The sequence below is a fragment of the Tamandua tetradactyla genome, chromosome 7 (genome assembly GCF_023851605.1).
Source record: "Tamandua tetradactyla isolate mTamTet1 chromosome 7, mTamTet1.pri, whole genome shotgun sequence".
Taxonomy (NCBI): Eukaryota; Metazoa; Chordata; class Mammalia; order Pilosa; family Myrmecophagidae; genus Tamandua; species Tamandua tetradactyla.
Window position 1 is genome coordinate 152683234 of NC_135333.1, and position 15999 is coordinate 152699232.

The window sequence follows — 15999 nt, forward strand, 5'->3', positions numbered from 1 at the left end:
CAAGTGATGGATTTATAGAGTTCAGTGTGAAAAATTTTTGTTGATTTTCCTTCTATTCTGCTACATTGATTCATCTTTTTAAACTGCAACCTGATTAACTTTTGTGGAAAGAGTCATCATCGATATGCAGTCTTTTTCGTTGAATAAATAAAGTTTTCCTACTCCAGAAAATGGTGTCCTTGGAAGTTGCTCTTACTAGAATTTTCCTCTCATTTCTCTAGGAAAAATAAAGGGGCCTATGGCTTAAGCTTGTTCAATCAAATTCTCATTCTTGAGCAAAGTGATTTAAACAGAAGAAATTGTTGGCATTAAATCCTAGTTGTAGTAGCGATTTGGAAAGACTGGTGAGCTTTGCAGTTGTTTACTTCTGGTGAGTTTAAGGCCTGGTTCTTGGCCTCGCCCTTGGTTTTGTGATTTTTTTCTATCCCCTTCCAAAATATTCCCTTTGTACTTAAAATATCCATATAGCTTTCTGTTGCTTTCAACCAGAAAATATATATCATATGAAAGTATATAGCATACAAGTAGCAATTTTTCTCTTGCTATGCTACAAATAATTTTTTTGCTGTACTCTGATTAATATGGATTTAAAAATAACTCGATACTACACATAGATGAGGACTGTCATATAAAGCCTGTACTTATGTATGGTTTTTGAATGGAGTGGAAATTCTTCCTATACATGAAGTCTGGGAAAAAATGGTCAAGGGTATGTACTACTTCATTAGCCACATGGGACAGGTAGACATTTGAAGGGAGTGATTTGGTGATAGGGGACATTTTCTCTTCCATAGTTTATGTTTGATGAAATATAAATGTTATTTTGTACTTCAGATTAAGTGACTTAAGTCATAGTCTTCACAATTTCACTTTATCAGGAGTAATAAAGAGAAGAGCTAAATAAGTATCATTTGCCAGCGTGCGAAGAATTTCTGTTAACAATTGAATCATATGTTGAATTTTTTATATCATTTTCTCACCTGGAAAACGCTAATAATCATTAACCCTGGAACTAAAGGATTAGTATTCTAAATTCTACTCTTCTTCTTCTGAGTCTCATGACCATGATATTTCTGGGCTGGGATATTGTATTTTAAATTTTGGCCATTGTTAATAAGTATGTTAAATTCTTTATATTTCTTAAGCAGCTTTTGAAAGCACACTCAGAAAATATTGAGGCATTATTTGTGATTTCAATGGAAGAGTTCATGTCCTTTCTTATATGCTTGGCATACAGACTGGTAGATTGCTTTCATTTATTTTATTTATTTTCAGTTAATGGCAAAGGCCATCGCTTCTTGGACATATGTCTCTTTCCTTAACATGACTGTCCATTTCTGGGTTCTTTTTTCATGCTAAGAATCAGCCTCATTTCTTCATTCTTTGGCTACTGTGAGTGAGAGGAGAGATTGGTTCAGTTGGAATCCAGAATCAAGTTCTCTGATTCTAAATTCCAGGTTTTATTTTTTTTGGAAATCCAAACTATATTTAAGCTCACTAAAAGTAGTCAAATGCAACTGGCAGTGTGTACCATGCAAAAGAGTTCTTATTAAGTGCAAAGTAAGGCGCCTGGTTTGTCTTTCAATAATCATGTGTTTGGAAGATATCTAGAGCAATCTGGAATTGCTTGGAAAATTTTTAATTTTCCAATTTTTTAAAGGACTTTTTTTTTAAAGTACTTTGCTTTGACTGTGTCATCAAGTGAATTCGTATTTTACATTTAAAAAATTGTGCTGCTCCTTAATTCTATATCTTGTTCAAGCTTCTATATGTGGGAAGTAATCGTGCATAATTCTTTGATGTTTTACTCAAAATGTCTAATGCCCCAACCTCTTATCATAAATTGTTCTTTTGAGTTCATGTTTTTTTCTTTATTAGAGAAGTTGGGGGTTTATAGAACAATTGTGCATAAAATACTTTTCCTACATACCACCCTATTATCAACACTGTGCATTTACTAGTGTAGAATATCTGTTATAATTGATAATAGCACATTTTATAATTGTACTGTTACCTATAGCCCATGATTTAATGTAGGATTCATTGTTTGTATAGAGTAGTTCCATGGATTTTTAAAAATTATTTTGTTACCATATATACAGTCTGTTCCCCCTTTTAATCATATTCAGATATATATTTCAGTGCTGTTAATTGCATTCACAATACTGTGCTGTCATCTACACTATCCATAACCAAAATATTTCCACCATTCCAAATAGGAAGCCTGTACATGATAAGCCTTAACTTTTCATTCCCTATTCCCATCCCATCCCTAGGTACCTTATATTTTAGTATCTGACCTTTGAGTTGTTCCTAAACCTAGTGTGTTCTTATTTCCTTAGGTAATTTAGACAAGCTTATTCCCCATCTGTGCTGCTATTCTACTATAAAAGCACATCAGTGATTCATTAAGTTTAATAGCACACCACCACCACTGATTTATATTTAGTTAGCCTGTTAATCAGCATGACCTCCAGGACTTCAGTTTTGTGTTGGGAGACTTACAGTGGAGTGCTCTCAATTATTTGCTTAAATGTCATATTTCTTATTCATTCAGTTTAATTTCTGCTGCCTTTTTGTATCTTGTTTTTAATTCAGTTAAGTTACAAAATGCTGGCAATTTCCATCCTATAATTTAACACTTATGAAGGTACTAAAAAGTTTAGTATAAGATCTATGGTGGATTTTAGACTTAATCTTTCATTCTTCATGATTATACCATCTTTTTGTGACCTTCAAATTTATAAATATGTAAACAAGATTATAAATTTGGAGCCAGGCATCAGTGGGCAGTATGTAGATTAAAGTGATTATGCTAAAGTAAGGTTACTTTTTAAAAATTATTAAGCAACGTACTCATTAAACATGAAAAAAGTTGAAACTATAACATATTTATTTCCTATTTATTGCCCCTCTTCTAACAGAATGTTTCCAATCAAGCCAATAAAATAGAATTGTTGAGCTTCAGGAGTAACAATAGACTTTTATTTCAGAAGATTGCATTTTTAATTTAGTAAATACACTACAGTTATTTTACTTGTTCCTTTTCTCGCTCCAATTTTAAAGTAAACAATATAGTACAAAATAATGTTCCTTCCACATTTTTGCATGACCTTGTTAGTTTTTGAGAATAACTGTCCTTATAAAATATTTTTGAAAACCTAAATAAAACCACTTTTTTTACAAAAATCTCTTGATTTAATCATGTAAATTATTCACTGTTTCATAAAGAACATTTATTTTAGAAACTCAAGAAAATAAAGTTGAAGAAAATTACAATAAATATGTGTTGATATGAATTTGAATTTAGTTATGTTATCTCTGACTAATCCCCCAAAGAGCATAGTAGAAAAGTAATCTAAAAAGTATGACATATAAACCTACAAGAATAAATATGTAAACCTGAAATTGCAAATAGTTAGGAATGGGTCAGAATCAGATAATTTTGAACAGAAATGTGGTTTTATTTGCAAAGTGTAACAGAGAGATAAAGGCACTAGATTTAAGAAATTGAATGACGTGGCAAATATCAGGTAGCATTGTTAGACCATCAGGTAAGTGGTGGGGGATAGAGGAAAATAGACAAGTTCTGGCAGGTACCTAAATAAAGGTGGACATAACCCTGCAGTCTAGTAAGGTAAGCATATTTCAAAGTCTGAGAATCAGATTCAGAAGGAATAGCATTACTGTGATGGTTAGGCTCATGTGTCAACTTGGCCAGGTGGTGGTGCCTGGTTGTCTAATTGGGAAAGTGCTGGACTATCTGTTGCTGTGAGGACAGTTCATGGACTTAAATCATGATTACACCAGCTGCATCCACAGCTGGTTGTGATCAGCTAAGGGGAGTACCTTCTGCCATGAGTAAAATTTAATCTAATCACAGGAAGGCTTTTGAGGAAGGTTCAGCAGAGACAATCACCCTTCCTGTTTCAGCCAGCCGGCCTCTCCTGAGAGTTCACTGAGGACCTGCATTGGAGCTGCTAGCTCATGACCTGCCCTATAGATCTTGGGCTCTACATCCCCACAGTTACATGAGATATTTTCATAAATTTTATATTTACAGATATCTCCTGCTTATTCTGTTTTTCTAGAGAATCCTAGCCAATACAATTACCAAACAGATTTGGCAAGGAGTGATAACAGAGCTCTTGATTTCTTTACTTTTAAACCTTGGCTCCAAGTATGCTCACAGAGTAATTTATGCTGAGAAAGGAGTCAGTTTCCCTAGGAAATTTTATCTTTTATTAAATCAGACACAAAGAAGTTAGGAAAGACTTTCTGAAAACTATGTATATATATTAACTAACATTATTTTTACTGCAAGTTGGAGACCAGGTACTATAAAAGTTCTTTATATGGATTATTTCTCTTAATCCTTAAATATTTTATGGGTATTGTCTCACACAGTTGAAGAAATACACAGAGAAGTTAACTTACTTGTTCAAGGTCACACAACTAGTAAGGAGTGGACCTCAGAGAATCTAAGTACAGATTTACAGTGATAAAACTATTGTGGAACAGGGGCTGGTAGAAATCTTCAGGTGAATGTGATTCAATTTGAGTAGAATTCATCTTTGAAAATCATGCCTAAGTAGTGTGGACTAAAGTAACTATATGGAACTCCTCTATTTGAATTTCACAGTTAATGGAAACAACAAGCACAACTTGGAGCTATTGTGGGTTCAGTTCCACACCGCTGCAATAAAGTGAATATTGCAATCAAGTCAGCCACAGGATTTTTTTTGTTTCCTAGTGCATATCAATTATACCATATTGTAGTCTATTAAGTGCACAATGACATCATGTCTAAAAAGAAATGTACATCCTTAATTAAAAAAAAAATTATCGTTAAAAATGCTAACCATCATGTAAGCCTTCAGTGAGTCATCTTTTTGCTGGTGGAGGGGTTTGTCTTGATGTTGATGGCCACTGAAGATCAGAACAGTGGTTGCTGAAGGTTGGGGTGGCTTTGGCATTTTCTTAGAATGAATCAACAATGGAGTTTGCTGCATTAATTATCTTTGCCTTTCATAAAAGATTCTCTGTAGTATGCAATGTTGTTTGATAGAACTTTACCCACAGCAGTTCTTTCAAAATTGGAGTCAATTCTCTCAAATTTTGCTGCTGCTTTATCAACTAAATGTATGTACTATCCCAAATTATTTGTTGCCATTTCAACAATGTTCACAGTACCTTTAGCAGGTGTAGATTCCAGCTCCAGAAACTTTTTTCCTTTACTCATTGTTTCAGTTTGCTGAAGCTGTTGAAATGCAATAAACTAGAAATGGGCTTGCTTTTTAACAATGGGGATTTACTAACTCACAATTTGCAGGTTTTAGGCCACTTTAGGCGTCAATAGGATAATACCTGGACTCTGAAGGTAGGCTGCTGGCATCTGGGACACCTCTGTCACATAGGAAGGCACAGGACAGACACCTGCTGGTTCTTCACTACTGGGTTTCATTGCTTTCAGTTTCTGGTTCTAGTGGCTTCCTCTGTACATCCCCTCTTAGCTTCTCTCAGTATTTTTCTGTCTTTTATCTTCTTATAAAGGACTCCTGTAAAAGGATTAAGACCCACCTTAACTGGTGTAGGTCGCATCTCAATTGTAATAACCTAACCAAATGGTCCAACCCACAATATGTCTACCACCATAGGAGTGGGTATACATAACACGGTCTATTCTGGGGTACATATCTGCTTCAAACCACCATACTCATCCATAAGAAGCAGTGCCTCATCCATTGAGATTTTATCATGAGATTGCAACAAGTCAGTCACATCGTCAGGCTCTTCTTGCCATTCTAGTTATCTTGCTACTTTCTCCCATGCGGACTTGCACATGAAAGTCATCCACGAGGTTTGGAATCAACTTTCCCAAAACTCCTGTTGATACTGAGATTTTGACCTCCTCCCATGAATCATGAAGACTCTTAATGGTATCTAGAATGGGGGAGCCTCTCCAGTAGGCTTTCAATTTATTTTGCCCAGTTTTACCAGAGGAGTCACTATTCATGGCAGCCATAGCTTTACAAAATGTGTTTCTTCAATAAGACTTAAAAGTTGAAATGTCTCCTTGATTTCTGGGTTTCAGAATGGATGTTGTGTTAGCAGGCATGAATAAACATTCATTTCATTACACATCTCCACTACAGCTGTTAGATGATCAGGTGCATTGTCAATGAGCAGCAATATTTTTAAAGGAATCCTTTTTATTTTTGAGCAATAAATCTCAAAAATGGGCTTAAAATATTCAGTAAACCATGTTGTGTATAGGTAAATTGTTATCCACACTTTGTTGTTCCATTTATATAGCTCAGGCAGAGTACATTTAGGGTAATTCTTAAGGGCCATAAGATTTCCTGAATGGTAAAAGAGCACTGGCTTCAACTGAGGCACCACCTACATTAGCCCAAAATAAGAGCCATGTTTTTCTTTGAAGCTTTGAAATCAGGCATTGATTTTTCCTCTCTAGGTATGAAAGTCCTACGTGACATCTTCTTTCAATAGAAGGCTGTTTCAGCTATATTGAAAATTTGTTGTTTAGTGTAGCCAACTTCGTGAATTATCTTAGCTAGATTTTCTGGATAACCTACTTCATCTCCACTTTGATGTTATGGAATGCAAAACCTCAAGAACCAACCTCTGCTCTCATCAAACTTTTCTTCTATAGCTTTCTTCACTTCTCTCAGCTTTTGAGTTAAAGTGAGAGATGTATGGCTCTGCCTTTCACTTCAACACTTAGAGGCCATTGTAGGGTTATTAGTCTAATCTCAATATCATCCTGAACAGGGAATAGGGAGACCCAAGGAGAAGGAGAAAGGTGGGGAGCAGTCAGAACCTATACAACATTTGTCGATTGAACTTGCTGTCTTATATGAGCGTGGTTTATGGCACCCCTCCCAAACAATTGCAATAATAACATCAAAGATCGCTGATCTCAGATCACCCCACAGATATTATAATAAAACATCTGAAATATTGTGAAAATAACCAAAATGTAACACAGAGACATGAAGTTACACAAACTGTTGGGAAAATTACTCTGATTAACATGCTCAATACGGGGTTGCTGCAAACCTTCAATTTGTAAAGAAGGCAGTATCTGTGCTGTGCAATAAAACAAGATATGCCTGTGTAGAAAGACAGGAGGTAAAAGTAACATTTCTGTAATTTTAAGACCTTGATTTAGTCAATAACTTAGTGCAAAATAATTCTTGGAAATGATTTAGTTTCTCCTTGCTGATCTTTATAGTTACTCCTTTGGATATAATTTTTATGCAAGCATAGTCTTAGAAACTAATTCATTTAAAAAATCTTTGCTATAACTCTTTTTTATTATTTATTGATATCCTACCATTTTTATTAGAGAAGTTATGGGTTTACAGAAAAAAAAATCATGTATAAAATACAGGATTCCCATACAGCACACTAACACCAACATCTTGCATTAGTGTGGAACACTTCTTACCATTTACTTTTAGCTATAGACCATTGCTTAAAGTAGGAGCCACTCTTTATGTATTGTAGTTTCCATGGATTTAAAAAAAGATTGTTACCATATATGCAATATAACATTCCCCCTTTTAATCACATTCAGATATTTATTTTAGTCCTGTTACGTTCACAATGTTGTACTACCAACATCACCATCCATTCTTGTGCTAAAATGCACTGTTGGCATAGGGAAATATTAAATCATTGATGAATCTTTAAAAAGTTACTGGAGTTTGATGAAAATAATATGGTATTTCACTTATTTCATCTTTGTGTACGTGTATATGGGTGTATAAATGATTCATTTTGCAAAAAAATGGCAAATTCATTGCTTAGATTGAAAACAGGTTTGTATGAGTACTTTCCTTTGATACTAAACAAAATAGCTTAGTTTTAATGCAGATTTTAAAGACACACACTCAATTTATATGTGCACCCACTGTAATTTCCTACAAGGAATGCATTTTAATCAAAATATTTTTAAATATTTAGGAATTATAACAAGTTCTTGGCATAGGTTCATTCTTGTGGCTTAAGGCATATTTTTAGACAAAAGCATATCTGATTCTTTTATATTTCTCTCCTAGCAATCGTATAGTTGGATATAGTTTTTCAAAGAAGCAAATCTTAGCATGGCTAATTTGTACCTTGTGATGTCTTATGAATTCAGCGAATTGTTAGATGGTCTCTGGACTCTTTCGTAACTGTAATCCAGTATGTATACATACATAAAAACACCCACATTTATAATACACACTTTATATACGTGTTTATGTATATATACTAAGTCTTTTCTTTCTGACATCAGTGATGCAGGATGTTGTCTCACTCACCTTAGAACTTGAATCCTAAGTAGAAAACCTGGGGAGAGCTGGTGGGAAAATATTGGTGTAGAAGCCTGGGTTCATGATTTATGAATATTTTAATGTCTTTTCTGACCTTAATTTGATTGTTTAATCTCTTATTGCTTCAACTATTTGGCATGCTGTTTAGTGTTAAGGGGCTATTTGAATCACAGAATTTTAAAGGTGGAAGGAATGGAGGGGTTCTTAGAATCCCCCTATTTTCCAGAGGAGAAATTTATAATCTGCATGGATCAAGGCTTGCTCAAGATGTAACTAGCAAAGGACAGGTTCTGAACTCAAGTTCAAATCCTCTTACTTTAAACCCTGCTCTTTCCAAGTTGTGGGTTTGGAGATGGAGTCTGAGTTTGAGGAAGTTCAGCGGGGAGAGAAAGAGAGCATTTTGACACGCTGTTAGGAAGAAAGCAAAATAAAATGCAGTGTTACCTGAAGTTTAGTAAAGAAAAGAGTGAATGAAATATGGATAACTTTAAAAGAACATCATACAAGGCAACTAACACATCAATCCATAGGGTTTATTTTGAGCAAGTTGGTGACATTTAGAGAGAACTGAGGGTTTCAGCTGTTTTCAGTAGGTGGTCAGCTTGACATTTCTGTATAATGTCTCTTTGGGCTAAAAAAAAAATTGTATTTCTGCTGGTTCCATTTTCATTTTATATTTTCTGTTCATTTAAAGTAACAATTTAGTAACTCACAGTATATGGCAAATCCTGGACGTCAAGTGTTTACACATACTATAATTTAGCCTGAAATTTTGTATAACAGATGGGAGAAGTGTGAATAATTTCACTGGAATTCTCCAGCTTTATTATTTTTTTTTGAAATTTTTCATTTAGCAACATTCAAATATTCAGTTTACGCCCAATAAAACAAGTTATATTTTAAAATAAGACCTACAATTATCAAAACAGATTCATGTGGCTTGGCAACTAGCAAATAACATGGACATCTGTTGGTGAGAGAGGAAATTACCAAAATAAGTTGAATCATAGTGAATGTTGATATAATTTGGTAACTGATATTTTAAACTACAAATTTGTATCACCTAACATCAGCTGGATCCTTGTAATCATGTCCTGTTTACAGTATGTGATATCTGATATCACCTGCAGATCTGTTTCAGTGATTCTCCAACTTTCTCAACCTTCAAAATACAGACCCACTTCTCAATCCAACCCTATCTTTTGCAAAAGTTACCTAGTTTCCTATATATATATATATATATATATATATATATATATATATATATATGAAATTCATATATGTATGAATAGTGTTGTGCTGGTTTGAATCTGTGTTGGACCCCAGAGAAATCATGTCCTTTAATGCTCATTCAGTATTGCTGGTTGGGAGCTTTTTGATTATCCATGGAGATGTGACCCGCCCAGTGGTGGACGGTAGCTTTTGATTAGATGGTTTCCATGGAGATATGTCTCCACCCATTCAAGGTGGGGTTGCTTACTGAAGCCCTTTAAAAGACAACAATTTTGGAAAAAGCTGCAGAGCCACAAGAGCCCACACAGTCAAAGACCTTTGGAGATGTAGAAGGAAAAATGCCCCTGGGGGAATTTTATGAAACAAGAGGTCTGGAGAGAAAGTTAGCAGACATCGGCATGTTTGCCACATGCCTTTTCAGCTGAGAGAGAACCCGGAATGTCATTGACCTTCTTGAACCAAGGTATCTTTTCCTAGATGTCTCAGACATTTCTATAGAGTAGCTTTACTTTTGGAATTTTCATAGCCTTAGAACAGTACATGTGCAGCTCAATAAATCCCCCCTTGTTAAAAGCCGTTCTGTTTCTGGTATGTTGCATTCCGGCAGCTTGCAATCTAGAACAATTGTCATAGTCCAGTAGCTCCCTCGCTTGTCTTATTTCTCCCTCTGTTCTTGTTCTAGTTTACTAGCTGCCAGAATGCAATATACCAAAACTAGAATGGCTTTTAACAAGGGGGGATTTATTGAGTTGCATGTTTACAGTTCTAAGGCCATGAAAGTGTCCCAATTAAAGCAAGTCTATAAAAATATACAAATTAAGGTACCAACAAGAGGTTACCTTCACTCAAGAAAGTCGATGAAGTTCAGTGTTTCTCTCTCGAGTGGAAAGGTACATGGTGAATATGGTGATGTCTGCTACCTTTCCCTCCAGGCTTCTTGTTTCATGAATCTTTCTCACAGGCATATTCTTTCTTCATCTCCAAAGGTCTCTGGCTGCGTGGATTCTCTCCTTTTCATGGCTCTGCTCCTCTCTCCAAAAGGCTTCCTCTTTTAAAGGATTCCAGTAAGCTAATTCCACCTGGAATGGGTAGAATTACATCTTCATCTAATCAAAAAATGAATACCCACAATTGGGTGTATAACATCTCCTGAAGATAATCTTATCAAAAGATTCCAACCTATAGCACTGAATAGGGATTAAAAGAAATGGCTGCCTCCACATGATGGATTAAGATTAAAACATGGCTTTTCCAGGGCACATGATCCTTTCACACCAGCACAATACTTTAATTCTTCTAAATTCCTTCCCACCTATAAGGAAGTATTCCTACTTCTTGCATATATAACTGGGCATATATCTTTGGTCTTGATTACATTGCTCCTCCCAGGATCTTTCACATCAGATGTCTTGTCTTTCAAAGTGAATTGGATTGGTCCTTGGCCCCTGACCATTTGGGGGATGGAAAAGATAGTGGGACTAGTTCTGCTTATTCCCATCTAAGTCCAGGTACTTATAGAGCTTTCACCTTCCCTTCACCTTCAGGAGTCCCATCTGCTTCTCAGGGCCTTATCCTTTTTGGAAAGTTCTGTATCTTGGGAGACTGGAAAATTCCTCATAATTATGATGGTAATTTCTCCTGCTGATGTTTGGCAGGCATCTGTAGAGGGCATCTTGACCTTACTAATCAGCAATGAGGACCGCTTATGTACCTTCTCAGTATTGGCAATTATACATTTGTGTCTTGGCTATGGAGAGAGGATGGTATAGGACATGGGAGCTAACACTTCACTTGCATAGGCAATATTTCAGTATCCATAGCTAGAACACTAACAAGAATACTGGATAATATTCTCTTATTGAATATCTCTTAAAACTACATTTATGCATAAACTAATTACTATACTCCTTCCAGGCTTTGAGTTTTGATCGTTGGTCCTTCTGTTTTTCCTTCTTGACAAACTGCTCTTATGTATCAACATTTTTGTTGTTGTTATTACATGGTTATCAATGAAATGGGCTCAACAAACCTATCTAGAAGGCAAAACTGAATGCTTTCTTTTCCTTCATTTTCATTCCAGTTAAGATTGCCAATATTCTTGATATGTGTTTGCTCTGGATTAAAGGTCAGGAGGACCTATAATTATGGTAGAACTAGAGCTCCTCCCAAACTTCAGTGGGCTGTTCTTGTTAGGAATGAAAACATCAGTGACATTTCCCAGCTTCTTCCAAGAGCAAATACTATCTACATCAAGACCTATATGAGGGAGACATTGCTTGTGCTTAGCATGGACATAAGCAAGGTCATGAATATTTGTGATTAAATAGGGGAAGTCATGCACAAGCTTTCGTGAACCAGAAAAGCATGTTGATCTAATTAAAAATATTTTGTATCTAAAATTGCACCTCTATTCTTTCTATTGAATTCATCAGCTTTTCACCCTCCAAACTTTTCTTCTGAAATGCTCCCAAGAACAACTACCATCACCACCACAATAACAACAAAGACAAATACTTTTTCATCTTAGCCAGCAAAGACATCAACCTATTTCCTTTCTTTCATATATTCCAAACATCTTGAAAAGAGAAGCCTATTAGTTACAGACTTCAGTTCTCTTTTAATCTTTGGCATGTATCTAGCAAACTCTCTATTTTCACCATAGAAATTTTAAGCCAACACCAATCTGAAAATGTGCATGAATCTTCTCTGAATTTTTCTACCATTATTCCTACCAGCAATCAACCCTATCCACATCTATTCATGCTAAAATATTTCCTGTGCAAGTGAGTCGTTTCTTTCTACTCAAGCTTCATTTCTTCACTTATCCTCCAGCTTCCATGACCAATACACTCCCCTTTCCATTGCCAAGATACACCTGTATCCATTGATTCCTTTTTTTTCCCCTATGTCTTCCATCTCTCTGGCTCTTTAGCTTTTCATATAATTAGATGATTGTTCTTACAAGAACAATTTCACTCAATCCATGATTTTTCTCTAGCTGTTACCTTAGTGTTTTCTCATTTGCAGTCAATTTTTAAAATTCATTCTTTCTGTAAATATTTGAGTTTCTACTGTGTGGCAAACACTGTTTAAGCATCATGGATACACAATGAACAAAATAGAAAATCTGCTTCTTCAAGTTGCTGATATTCTTACAGGAGAAAATAGACAATGTATTGAACATATGTCAAAGGGTAATAAGTACCACACAGGAAAATAAAAGCAGAGAAAGAGATTAAGTTCTGCTCTGGGGTCATTTAAATGGAGCTCTCAGGAAATTACTCCTCTAGAGTCCTCCTGAGTGATATGTCCGTTGAGTCTAGGTCTCTACACCCACTCACTCCTTGGCTCAATGCATCCTTCAGTTCTAATAAAACCACCCCTCATCCAAGTCACCAACAAATTCCTGTTAGTAACTCCTTCTTTACTTAATCACACTAAAACATCTGAAACTGAAACCACTTACACCTTCACTCTCTGTTTCCCTTGGATTCTGTTCCGCCTTTATCCCTGATATTTGTCTATCAGGTTTCTTTTACTGTCTGTTGTTTGGCTTGAGTTCTCAATGGTACTGTTTCCCGGTCAGTCTGTCTAGGGGTTTACATTCACTTTCAAAGTTTTAATGATCACATCCTAAGTGGGAAATCCTAAATCTAAATTATGAACCAATACTTATTAGTTTAAAAAAGTTGAATAATAAGAAATCATAAGGAACTCACACAAAAGCCCATATGTATTGGTAAACTTTATTTTCTCCCTACTGGAACAACCCCGTTGCTAACTGAAGCATTCAGCAATAATATTTTTAATTTTGCACTTATGTTTTTATATTTTCTAGTTTGAAAGAGCCCACATTAACTCTGGAAATCAGTCTAACTTATTGCAGTACTATTTTATATCAAATGTTTTTGAATTGTTCTAGGACACACCATGGAACTTTGTCTTTGACTAAGGCCTTTCTGAATTATTAAAGTTTCAGTGATTTCTTCAAGGCACCATTTTAGAATGTCTCTTGAATTTGGGCTGCATTATAACCTCTTTCTTTTTGCAAAATGTTAAATATCTTGTTAGGTTATAGGAGTTTTCTAACTTGTGGAACTACTTAAAGGAATCTCATTAACATCTTTTATTCAGGCATTGGAATATGAAAATTGAGTTACATATCTTTACTTATATAAAAGAAAAAAAAATTACTGTTCTTCCTGTTGAGTAAGTGTTAAGTATTTTCCAGGGAATAAGTAAAGCAGACATATTTCTGATTTCTGTGTTATCCAGGGTCCCAATTAAGTATGATTTTAACAATATCAAAACTACTATGTTAATTCTTTCACTAGGTGAAAATAGTGAAATTAATGGAAGTACCCATTAATAGATGTGAACTGACCCATCTTAATATGAGTGTAATTTGAGGCCTTAATTCTTATATATATAAGAATGAGTAAGAATGTAAAATAAGGAGATAAAAGAATGTGAGTTAATACTTGGCTTTGAAAAGCCTACCAATTTGCCCAAAGTTCCATCTTCAAATTTCTCCATTTTCTTCCCTGAAAAAAATTACAGTACTTTGGCAACTATTTCAAGAAGGAGTGACTGATGTGCAAAAAGAAGTCGATAAGAAGGTGATATAGAACATTTAATCTGTAGACCAGACTTGATTCTTTGTTAAATTTCCTGGAGGGGAAAGATAATGTACTCAAGGTCATATGTGTCATCATAGTTATGTAAGGAATTAAGGTAAGGCGTAAACTACAAAAAAGACAACAATTTTCTCAATAGAATTACCCATTACAATGTACGTTCATCAAACTACGAGGGGCGGTAAGAATTAAAATGTTTAAGAATTTTTTATTTCTCAGCATTTACATTTCTAGCAACATTTAACTTAGTTTAACAGTCTATATGTTTTAAAACCAGGTGGGCCATGGTGGCTCAGCAGATAGAGTTCTTTCCTGCCATGCTGGAGACCCAAGTACAGTTTCCGGTGCCTGCCCATGCAAAAAAAAAAAAAGTCTATATGTTTTAAAATCATTTTTAGAAGGAACAAACTAAACCATAAAACTATGTTGGATTTTGGAGGAATTAGAGAGGTAAAATAAAAAGAACGAAATTAAAACACTGGCTTCCTAGTGGTACTCTTAGGGGAGATAGCATTCATCTGTCAAGGAGTAGACAAAAATATTTGAAGGCAGGACTTGAGTGAAACGTACTTTCAAACAGAGTTGGTAAACAGAATACAATGTTTGCAAGTACATATTTGAAGCTATGGTATTTTTTTTTTAATGGGAAGCATTCAAACTTCCTTTTAAAATAAACTATTGAAACCAAACAACAACAACAAAAAAGGATTTTAAAAGTAAAATCCAGCTATTGTTTCATAGCTTAGAAATGTACTAATCAAACTGAGGAAAGAAATAGGTTTTCAAATTTCAATAATGACCTATGATGCTGTATTATGATTTCCACAAACTAAGTGAGGATACCAGGAAGTGCCCAAAACTTGGACTGCATAATTTGGTCTTCAACTACTTAAATGCTTGCAGGTCCTGTGTCCTATCAATGATCATTTTAATATTATTTTTCTATAAAAACTACAAAATAATTTTCACATAAAGTGAGTAATTTTATGTGCCAAGTATTTAGGATTTTACATGTAAACCTCATATTCTCAGGCTTTTATCCCATGTCAAAGCTGAGCACTTCTAACCCTCAATCTCTTCTCCTATTTCTCTGCCATCCTATCCCCTGCCCATCTCTTTGTCTCTCCTTTAACATAACTACAGGTTTTTCAATCTGTCATCCGATAATTTGAGAAATTATTTAGAACTTAATCCCATTAATTGAAGTTTCTGATCCCTTTTTCAAGAATTAAGCATTCATTTATATTTTAGTTCAGGATTTGCAACTTTCACAACACATTAAAAATCAACTGGGGAGATTTATAAATGTTCAATACTCAGGCAGCACCCCAGGCCAGTTATATCAGAATCTCAGATGGTAGAACCAAAGCATCATTTTTTTGTTGTTGTTGCTGGGTGTTTTTGTTGCTGTTGTTAAGAGTGAATCTTAATGTGCAGCTGGATTTGAGAACAAATGATTTAGCAGAAAGAGCTATGTTTTTGATGACATTTTGGTGTAAATAGAGAATGGTTCCCTGAAAGAGAGGAAGGAAGGGGAAGAGAAAGTACTGAGGAGGAAAGAAGTGTGCAGAGTACAGCAGCTAGCAATGTCCAAGAAAGGACCTCTCCTTTGTAATGGCTAGTGGAGAAAATAAGGGCAGAAATGTGAATCCAAGGCTCTGTCACTTTACCTGTTGCATGAGCTCAGAGAAGCCATTTAAAACTGCAATCTCAGGATCTTCATTTGAAATATTGGCATAATAAGCACATTATGGTTTATTTTGAAAATTAGAGGTAATTTATTACCA

The 15999-nt window shown here is 35.1% G+C and overlaps 1 long non-coding RNA gene across 5 annotated transcripts in view; it reads right to left on the minus strand.

Annotated features, from left to right (window-relative positions):
- The window catches only part of LOC143690252 (uncharacterized), a 211322-nt gene that overhangs the window by 26097 nt on the left and 169226 nt on the right, over positions 1 to 15999 (minus strand). For 2 of the 5 annotated variants that reach the window (XR_013179079.1, XR_013179080.1), the window contains exon 4: positions 5368 to 5558. The exons of 2 other annotated variants lie outside the window; for them this stretch is intronic. This is a non-coding gene — a long non-coding RNA (uncharacterized LOC143690252). Of the gene's footprint in view, positions 1 to 5367; positions 5559 to 14437; positions 14561 to 15999 lie in introns of those variants that run through there. One more of the 5 variants, XR_013179081.1, reaches the window with a different exon arrangement.